Source organism: Delphinapterus leucas, chromosome 1 (genome assembly GCF_059928025.1).
Source record: "Delphinapterus leucas isolate spDelLeu-1000000601 "Yukka" chromosome 1, BTC_Dleu_Yukka2, whole genome shotgun sequence".
Lineage (NCBI taxonomy): Eukaryota > Metazoa > Chordata > Mammalia > Artiodactyla > Monodontidae > Delphinapterus > Delphinapterus leucas.
In genome coordinates this window covers 111,987,407-111,998,094 of record NC_143129.1, presented here as the reverse complement: position 1 = coordinate 111,998,094, position 10,688 = coordinate 111,987,407, and the positions used below count along the sequence as shown (strand labels likewise).

At 42.2% G+C, this 10,688-nt stretch overlaps 1 protein-coding gene across 2 annotated transcripts in view; it reads left to right on the top strand.

The window, feature by feature from the left end:
• The first annotated feature begins 5,534 nt into the window (after nt 1-5,534).
• Nucleotides 5,535-10,688, top strand: part of LRRC8B (leucine rich repeat containing 8 VRAC subunit B) — a 75,531-nt gene continuing 70,377 nt past the window's right edge. For both annotated transcript variants that reach the window (XM_022553303.3, XM_022553302.3), the window contains exon 1: nt 5,535-5,661. The gene's annotated coding sequence lies outside the window, so the exon portion shown is untranslated. The remainder of the gene's footprint in view (nt 5,662-10,688) is intronic.

Here is a 10,688-nt window from a genome sequence, read left to right as displayed (position 1 = left end):
ATTTGAGTTGTATGTTCTGAACCATGATAATATCCTGTATTAGGAGATCCTACTTGGCCCCATATTTACTCATATAACCAGCTACCTATTTGCCTCTATTTTTTTAAGTTTTAAAAACTTTAAGCTTCTTCAGGGCACATGTCTTATTGCTCTATTATGCTCCAAAAACAGCAATTTCATGCAGATGGTGAATTGGATGTAAAGAAGTCTGCAGAGAGAAGTTAGTAGAAGAAGAAGCAGATAATTCAAAGGTGTGTCTGCATTTGGGTACATAGAGTTCAGGAGATAAAGCCAGAGAGTATGGTGCTGTGCGGACACACTAGAGTTTGGTTAGTCAGTCCTCACTGATTTATCATGTCCAGTCTTATATTCCCTGGAGGCGTGCTGGGAGTCTATAGACCCCAGGAGGGCAAAGATCACATCTATCACATGGACCAGTGTATCCCCAAAAACCAGTATAGTGTTTTGCACGTAGTAGGCACAGAATAAATATTTGTTGGATGGTAAATGATTAAAATGAAATGAAATCTGAGATATCTGAAACGTGAACTATACTTATCTTCTTTCCTTATACAGTCCAGGATAGATATATTAAACACATTGGAAATTAGAAACTCCTGCCTAGACTGTTAGTGGCTTGCCCTAGGCCTCATGGCCAGAAGAGCCACCAGTAGAACCCAAGACACCAGGTTCTGTGTTCTTTCTGGCATATATCTTTTCTCTTCCATCTCTAAAATGCTGTGAATCTTGTTCTTTTACAATTTATTTTTATTTTTTTAAATTCTTAATAAACCATATATATATATTTATATATATATATATTTTAGCTCCTACTCTTACAGAATCATTTTATATGAGAATTGAAGGCTAGTGTTCGATGTGTATTATAATTAACAGATGACTTTATATTAGGCCAAGAAGCACACACACACAGAAGCACATACACAGACAGCTGTTGAGAAAAAAAGGGTGGGAGTTGGTGGGGAGAGTCACTGTCTGGCTGGTGTTAGACCTGGGGACCCTCAGATACCAGCTGCTTTTACAGTACCAGGAAACTTTTTGACCAGATTTCAACATGGTTTAGGGAACACAGATTGAATCCTCACAGGGATCTCAGCAAGCATTGTCTCAGCCACTAGCAGAACTCCTCCAGGCTTTTTTTAGACCACTTTGCAGGAGCTGAGGGGCACCAGCTCTGCTTTAATTCTAAGCTTTCAGTCTGGCTTCACTTGCAAATATTTTCTTAGAAGTCTTCTTTTTATGGATGGGAAAGGGACAAGAGTCAATAATTGGCTGGCTGCTGTGTGGTGGATTCCAATATGTGACCCAGATGACAGTACATAGTCTTTAAATGGGATGCGTAGGAAGCTTCCAAAGAAATATTTGGGCATCTTCCCAGAAGACAGATCAACTGGGAATGTTGGGCATCCTGCTGCAGGAATTCTTGTTTTTCCTTTGGAGAAGAGGCTGGAAAGTCATCTTCCTAGCCCCTGTCTCATAAGGAAAGGGCAGTGTATACTTGAGGCAGAGGGGGCAATCAGCACAGTGGGTAGTAAGAACACAGAGTAACTAGTCATGAATATTCCATACTGGGACCATGATAAAGGATCAACTCACACAGAAGTGCACAGCCGGCCCTGCTCAATTAGTTTCTAGTCAAGTTACCTTATTCCAAAAACATGTGCAATGTCCTACTCATCCTATCTTTGGAATTCTCACTACTGAGCTCATTGTCAGGTGTCATTCTCAGAATTTTCCCCAGCCCCAAGGAAAGCTCATGTTAAACCTCTACAACCAGGAGGTTGAAAAGGTCGGGAAAACATGGTGAAGTGTTTGGTCAAAAATAAATAAAAATTCTTTATCAGTGACAATATGCTCAGTCATACACAGCTGAACCAGGAGGATTCTGGAAAACGTTCTGAGAATGCAAAACCCTGAATGCATTCTTGCTCTTGTTCTTTTCTTCTGATTTGATGCCTTGGTAGAACTAACAAACTTGAACCATAATGCTCAGAAAATAGTTAAAAGTAATATTTCAATTTAGAACCTTAAAGCTAGCCAAACTTCTTCAGACCCAAGTTCATATAATTCTCCTCCAACCCTACATAGCCCACCACTCTCACCTCCCCTTTAAGATGCTATATGCTATCTGGATAAACCTTCTCCACTAGAGTACATATCTTTAAGGAAAGGAATTATTGTATTTATCTTGGTATTCTCCCTCACCTCTGTCAGATGTCCAGTGCTTTCTTTTATACACTGCAGACATTCAATGTTTAATTAATTTAAAGAAATAGAGTATTTTTCATTATCAGAAATCATTTTAGAATTAGAAAAGAACTGTTAATACGGGATCATATTCTGCCTTCCATTAATCATAAAAATTCTCAAGACAAAGAGAAAATGGAGCCCTTATCAAGGCAGCCGCATGGAGCATAGCTTAATGCTGATGTCTCTCAGATTATTTTTTTTCAGGGAATCAGCTCAAAAGGGACCTGCCAAACCCAGGAGTTAGTTGATTACTTCATGTGGGTCATGCAGTTCAACAACCAGATGACCAAATTGCAGTGATCCTTTTATTTCTATTATTTGTGTCATTCGACAGAGGAACCAGCCACATGTGCTGTCCATAGTCATCCTCTTTTCCATATGAATGTGATCAACCTACCACTAGCTATTCTATTCAATGGGATGTTGTAGAAAATAGAGTATTTCTACTTCTGCTTCTTCTAGACAGTCTTGGCTTACCAGAAAGAGATTGACTGAGCCCTGATTGGTCATTTTAAGACAATATTTGGGGTAGATAAGACAAAGTTATAGGATTTAGTCTTTCTAAATTTTGCTTCCCTTTCAATACTTAAAGTTTCCCTTTCTTCATGAGACTTTGTCTATCACCATGTGCACTGATCCCTCTCTTCACTGGAGCATAAGTAGCACTTGATTGTTTTCTATGTGTTCGTCTAACTTATGAGCTGCTGAGGTCAGGGACCAAGTTTGATGCTTTTTTGGTATTGTCCACGATGTCTAGCATACTGATGGTGCCATAATAAGTGCTTAATATCTATGATGGGACTTTTAAACACTATTTTAGACTTTAACGAATTTGGCTGTGGAAATAGTGACTGAGTCTTTTAGAATTTCCTTTGATCAGAATAATTGACTTTCTCTGATCAAAATAATTGATCAGAGCCCCTTAGAGAATTTCAGATACTCCTCTAAGGACTGAGCATATTTCTAGACTCCACCCGTCCTGCTTTCAAAGAGATTACAGTGTAGTAGAAAAACTGGGCACAGGCATAAAAAGTCACACAGTATATTTATTTCTCATTATAAGGCCTACCCAGGGCCAATAATTTCTAGTTACTACTAAATACTCTTCTTTATGAGCTTGAGTCATGTGCAGAGTATTAAAGTTCTATGAGAACAGCATTGGGGTCATTCATTTTTCTCCTGTGATATAAGCAGGAGCTTATATGAAGTGAAACAGAAGGAAGAAGAAACAAGAGAAACACCTGTTTGATGCTACAGTTTCAGAGGAGGATTCCCAGAAGCAATATATCACAAATTCAGAAGCCCAATTTCTTCAGTGTCAGTAATAAATGTTGTCACCATGGAAGGTGATTTTGTTAATGAGAGTTGGAATAAATACATTCATAAGCCACATATCTGAGATGAACCCAGAGCTAATACAGTTTTAATGAACTTGAGCACTTTAACTTCCTGCTAATGGTGACTTAGGTTACCAAGCATGGGAGTCACTTTTTTATTCATACCCTCATTGGAATTGGAATCTTAACAGATCATCTAGTTTTTAATCTCTTATTTTATAGATGAAGAGGCTGAGTCCCAAGGAGGTTAAGTTACTACTCCAAGTCACGCAAGTAGTGATATTGCTGTGATAGAAGAATGGATTCTCTGTTCGCGGTTTTGGAAGGGGAGACAATATGCCTTTCCAAACATTCAAAGACACATATGGAAAATTAGACATTTAAAAATTTTAATGCCATGACTTTACAACCAATCAGTATTTCTCATAGCACTCATTTTCCTTGTTTCATATTTAATTCTGAATACCTTTTATCTTCCTCTCCAGGTTGTAAGCAGTTTGAGGACCAAATTCAAATCTAAATTAGCTTAACAGATCTGTACATACACAGTGTCTCACCCTCATAAGTTCGATAAAGACTCTATCAATGACTAAATGAAGAAATGCTCTTTCAGCCTTTCCTCCAAGACAGCCGCCAACCCAGAATGGAGTGGACAAGGAGAGAATAGAGCAGTGGTGTCACAAAGACAACCCTCTTATTCCCTTTTGGGGTAACTTAAATTGTAGTCCTAATCTCAACAGTCTCTGTCTGACACCACTTGGTCTCATATAACTCAGTTGTTCCATTTTCTTTACTCCCATTTATACAAAACGATCAGATATGCTCCAAATGCTGAGTCTTTTATAGTCTTTATTTTATTCCTTTCGGAGGTTCCCGTACATTTTTTTTAATGGTAATGTGATTGCCATAGCAACTCAAAGATATAAATGTTGCCTAATTGAATCGCAGTGTTGAGGATGATAGTCTGCAAAAAGACTGACTTAAATCTGGGGTGGGGATGAGAGTAGGGGGTGAATGAGGATGATAAAAATTTTGTCCCCCGAATTCCTGGGTTTGGATTACTTTTTCGTTTGTTCTGTAAGGCACATTGTAACTTTTCCCACTTAACTGTAGAGGGAGAAGAGCGGGTCAGTAGATAGGGTAGACCGGCAGTTTCTTAGCAGTAAAAGCCTAGTTATGAGTAAAGCGAGGCCCCTCTATCACGTTGTTCCCTCCGCATCCCGAGGATAACGACATATTGAGAGACGGATGCTATTGGAGGCCCAGAATCTTAAGCCGCTTAGTTTGGTACAACTGTAAACTGCCACACAGGGGCTCGGCCCTGCATCTTAAGTACGCAGTATAAGGAAAGGTAAAGGGATTTCCCGCAGCTCCACCCGAGCCTTCCTTTCAGGTTCAAAACGTTATGTAAATAACAAGTTACTCTGGGTGCACATGTGAGAAGGCAGTGGTCCGACACATAAATGTACTTCCAAAGTCCCTTGCATGTGCACCTGGATAGCCCTAAGCCCCTCTGCCGTCTCTTGAAAACAGCCCCCCGCTTTTCTAGCCCCAGCCGAGCGGGCCGGGCGGCCACATGGCGCGCTCCCGGGGTGATGGCAGCCGCGCTTTGTTTCCATCAGCAAGGGGTGAGTCACAGGCCCCCGCAGTCCCTAAGCTGGGCAAACACTCGGGTAGAGGCTGCTGCAAATTTAACAGCAGGAGCAACTACTGAAGCAGCTGCTACCCCCTTCTCCCCTTCCTCCTTCTCCTCAGCCGCCACCGCCGCCGCATGGCCAACGCCTCCGCCTCCTGCCTCCGCCCAGTCCCCTCCTTCTCCCCCCGCGAACTTAGTCAGCGGTTCGCGCCGCCGCGCCCCGATTGGCCGGCGGAACGCGCCGCGTCACAATGGAGCCGGTTGGAGGCGGTGAGCCTGGCAGCGCTGGGGCTTCCCGCTGAGCCCGCAGCAGCCGGCAGCAAGGAAGGGCGGGCGCGGGGCCGCCGCCGGCGCGCCCGGAGCGGCGCGGGGCGCACCCCGCGAGGAGCGCCGGATCCCGGGGCCGGAGGCACGCAGGTAGGTCGGGGCGAGACGCCCCTGGTCACCGAGGAGGAGCCGAGCCGACCCAGTTGGTGGGGGCGGAGGACCGGGTGAGGGGACGCAGCAGGTGGGGTTGGCCGAGCAGGTGCGGTTACCTGTCCGCGCCTCACCTGCGAGCCGGGCCTGCGGGCAGGTGACTGGGCTAGAGAGACGAGGCGCGGTTTTGCCACTCCCTCGTCTCTGGGCTAGAAGTGATACCCCCGAGGGACTTCTGGGTGCTGGGATCATTCGGGGCAGGAGGAGTGGGCGGCGCGACGGTGCGGTCGCATGTCTCCCCCAGCAGTCACGGCGCCGCACCTGAGTGTGAGTCCTCAGGGTGGTGCGGAAACCGGGTTCTGGTTTCCTGGGCTGGAGTCTCGCCCTCCCTAGATGAGCAGACCTCTCCGGAGAGCGTCCGCGCTTGGGTCGCTCTCCTTTGCCCCCTGCCCTGGCGCTGTTGGTTGGCAAACATTTTCTGCTCGTGGGAAATCTACAATTGTTCGCCTACAATTTAACGGTGGTGTTGGCATTCGTTTGTTTGAAGGAGAAGGGAGCAACCTATACCCATTTCGAGAGAGTAGCTAAGAGTTTCCCCTTACTGGGCTGCAGTTGAGCAGGTGCTGAGAGGTCAGAGGGGGGAGGCTGGGTGTTGGCTCATCACTCTTGTGTCCTCACCTGACTTCCCAAAGTCCATAGGTTGCCTTTAGTCAGATGACATTTGTGGAAGACTTCTTTGTGGTCAGAAAGACTCCCTCTCAGCAGCCCCCTTCCCACCTCCCAAAAAAAAGGATAAACCTGATTTAAAAACGGAAACCTACCTGTGAACTTCCTTGAATAAATTCGCCTTGCCAAAAACTTTTTTTTTAAGTCCGTAAAAAGATATCGGTATGAAAATTTTATTTATTTATTTTTATTGATTTTTTTTTGCGGTACGCGGGCCTCTCACTGCCGTGGCCTCTCCCGTTGCGGAGCACAGGCTCCGGACGCGCAGGCTCCGGACACTCAGGCCCAGCGGCCATGGCTCACGGGCCCAGCCGCTCCGCGGCATGTGGGATCTTCCCGGCCCGGGGCACGAACCCTGCATCGGCAGGCGGACTCTCAACCACTGCGCCACCAGGGAAGCCCTGAAATTTTTAAATTGCAAATAGTTAACCAACTTAAAATAGGCAAAGTGTACACTGCTTTCTAAGAGGAAATGAAATGGTATGTGCCTTTATCAGACTGTTAGGTCTCCTAAAACCTAAGTGTCAGGTTGTAGTACACAGAAGCAATCAAACTGCAGTATAATTGTTTAAAAATTCCAGTACCCTCCACGTGCTGAGGTTCCACCTCCTGAGAACCGAAAATGCTCTTTGATTTGTGAGTGCCAAGGTGACTTTCTTTTGCCCCTGGCTTCCCTAGTCAACAGCTTCACCCTTGAAGGAATATAAAATGTCAGCCAATCCCAAAAGTGACTGGGCCCCTAACATATCAGACGTTACTCTTAGTTCAGGTAATGAGGGGGACAGTGTTGTTGCTGAGTGTACAGTTGAGTCATGATACCTACTATCCATCTACTACATGTTAGAATTAAATTTACTATTCTTTGAAACGTTCTTTTTTTCTTAAATTGGAAAAGTGTTCCAACATGTCCAGCCTAACAGGAAGATTCTCACATTGGGAGTGTTTTCATTTGACTAGTTAAGATTTGCTTTTTAAAGACCATTCCCCTCCCCATTGCTGTTTCATTCCTCCAAATCCTCAGAATGAAAGCACCAACGTTAATTAAAATGAAAAGGACCCTAATCAATATCACTGGAAAAGGGTACCAGGTCTTTCAAGTTTTTTTTTTTTTAAATAGAATTTATTTTTTAGAGCAGTTTTAGGTCCGCAGCAGAATTGAGAGTAACTGCAGAGAGTTCCCATGTACCCCCTGCTCCCATTCATGCATAGCCTCCCCCATTATCAACATCCCCCACCAGAGTCAGTACACTTGATACAATAGATAAACCTACACTGAGACATCATTATCACCCAAAGACCATAGTTTAGATTAGGGTTCACTCTTGGTGTCGTACATGCTATGGGTTTGGCCAAATATATAACAACATGTATCCACCATTATAATATCATCAGAGTATGATACTATATCATATTATCACTGCCCTAAAACTCCTCTGTGATCTTCCTATTCATCCCTCCTGCCCCCCCTAACCCCTGGCAACCACTGATATTTTCACTGTGTCCACAGTTTTCCCTTTTCCAAAATGTCTTATAGTTGGAATCAGTCTGTAGCCTTTTCACATTGGCTTCTTGCACTTAGTATTATGCATTTAAGTTTCCTCCATGTCTTTTCATGGCTTGATAGTTTTTCTTTTTAGTACTGAATAATATTCCATTATCCCTCCACATTTTTTTAGGCTGTGTGGGTATTTTCCTGCAGTGGTTTGAAATTTGTGATTTTTTGTTTTGTTTTCTGGAGTTGAAGGTTGGAAATAATATGTAGAAGATTCTTGCTTAAGCCAAAATTTTTATTTATAAAAAAGTTTTTGTAATTTTAAAATCCTTTTTGATGGTATCCAAGTATTTTTATGTTCCTTTTTGATTTTTTACTGCCCATAAAAAATAGCCTATTTAATATCTGATGTTCATTTAGTGTTTCTCAAGTTGAATTTCCAAATTTATTTTTTGCTTCTCTTTCCAGCATCCTTCTAGCTTACACTGATATTATCAGAAACAAATGTATGCTGAATCTGTCGTGTTAACTCCAGACTCGGTGGCATGGTTTTCATTGCCTCCTATATAGCATGTCCCTCACTGCTCTCCTGACGCAGGGAGTATTGCTTACTCTGCAAACAGTACAGACCTGCGACCACTCATAGGAATTTGGGAGGCCCAATTATAGTATAGAATTTCTTTAACCAGTTGTAAAATGCATTCTAATTTCTGTCATGTCTGTTTTCATATTGCTGCCTTTTCTTTTATTGCTATTGCCCACTTGCATTTTATTTCCTATCTATATTTTCGAAACTTCCTACACACCTTTATTATGACTTAGGTTTTTTTCTCGTGTTTAAAATAATGTCTTTGGCAGACATAACAACTTATTTTTCCTTTTCTGGATCATTAAGATTGATCTTAAATAAAATTAGACCTAACTCCAATCACTGTATCTCTCTGCTAAGTTCTTTTCAGTGCTGTTCATTTAGAAATTGAACAAAGGGTAATAATAAACTCCCTGTTCTATGACTTCCTCTTATTTAGGATTCTACTCAATTGCAACACAATTTAAATTCACTTCTGCAATGCTGTTGTGAACCCATGTAAAGGAAATGAATTAAAATGAGTTGTCAGAGCTTCAACCTTGACCTTTACTTTTGCCTTTTTGGTCTTGATATGGGTCACGTGATTCTGCTTGATATGGGTCATATGATTCTGCTTGTTTCTTTCCAGACTGTGTATCTTTGAACTTCATCTCCTGCTTCTTCAATTTCAGGATTCCTTGTAATTCTTTGTTGTTTGTTTCATCCTGTGGCCATTTTCAGGGCTCTATTCTACAATGGCCACTCCTCGGTCAACAGCATCTTTCAGAGACATTATCAGCTACACAGCTTCTATTTCTCTTTTCTTTCCAGCTCCATGCAGGTGACTGAGATCTTCCTCAGCCCATCTATGATGGAGACTAAATTTTTTACTGTCGAGTAGCATATTCCCTTTGATTGTCTCAGGTATGCAGATTTGAAAGCATATTCAAACCTTCCTTCTTTTCTTCTTTCAAATTTTTTTCAGCATTTTTACATTTCCCCCTCAAGTCTATTGCAGATTATAATCAGGAGTTCCTCAGGCTTCTGCCTAAGAGCGTGAACTGTGCAGACTGATGAGCCTGGGTTTGAACCCTACGCTATCACTTTGGATGAGTTGCTGGATTAGTTAAGATTAGCTGTCAGTTACAGAGACCTCAAAGAAAAATTGCTTAAACAAAGTGATGTTTGTTTCTCTTTTACATTAAAAAAAAAGCTTATAGAGAGACAGTCCAGAGCTGGTATTATGACTTTACAGGTCCTCTGAGACCTAGGCTTGTTCCACCTTTCAGAACTACCAAACATCAAATGAGGCCCTCAATCTCATGGTCCTAAGTGGAGCTTCAGCCATCACATCCAGGTTCCAAGTATAGAAGGGAGGACGAAAGGAAGGGAAAAAGATGGGAAAAAGCAAGAGCCCAGGGTCTCTTAAGGAAATTTCCTGGAGGCTGTCATACATTTCTTGTTAAATCTCATTGACCAGACTTTACCAATATGACCTCATCTAGCTGGAATAGAGACTGGGGAATATTGTCCTTACTGTAGACAACCTTATGCCCAGCTAAAATGTGGGATTTTCGCATCCTTAGTAAGATGGGGGAAAGGAACATTGGAGTAGTCGAACGCCACTGTTATTCTACACCTTTTTTTTTCTTGACTATTGTTATCCATCTCACAGGATTCTTAGGATTAAAAGAACTCTTAACATGAAAGCATCTAATCCAGTATCCAGTATCTGTTATAAAACAAGCTTTCAGTAAATGTTAGTTCATATTCCTCCTTATTCCTTTTTCATGAATTGTCTCATTTCTCTACTACCACATCGTTGGCATCCAAATCCTATTTTAAATACTGGCCCCAATCGATGGTACTAGACTGCAGTCTTGTACCTTATCATGCGAGGGAGCAACGCCTTATTACTCAATGTCACACCTATTTCTTAGCTTATAGTGTGGCTTAGATTTAAGATATAGCTCTTGGAATCAAAAAGATCTGGATATGAATCCTGGCTCTCCCACTTACACTTGCATCCTCAATTTCCTAATCTGTAACCTGGGGGTAAGATTCAGATATGAGGAGTAAATGAAAAAAATGTATGCAGATTACCTAATAAACTGTGCCTGATGAAGTAAGCGGTAGCTTTTCTTTTTTAATTTGGCCTAATCTAGATGCACCTTTTTGAAAATGAGCTCTTATTCCATTAAAAAAAAGTTTTAAAATTGGTCACCTCCATACATTTCCAAA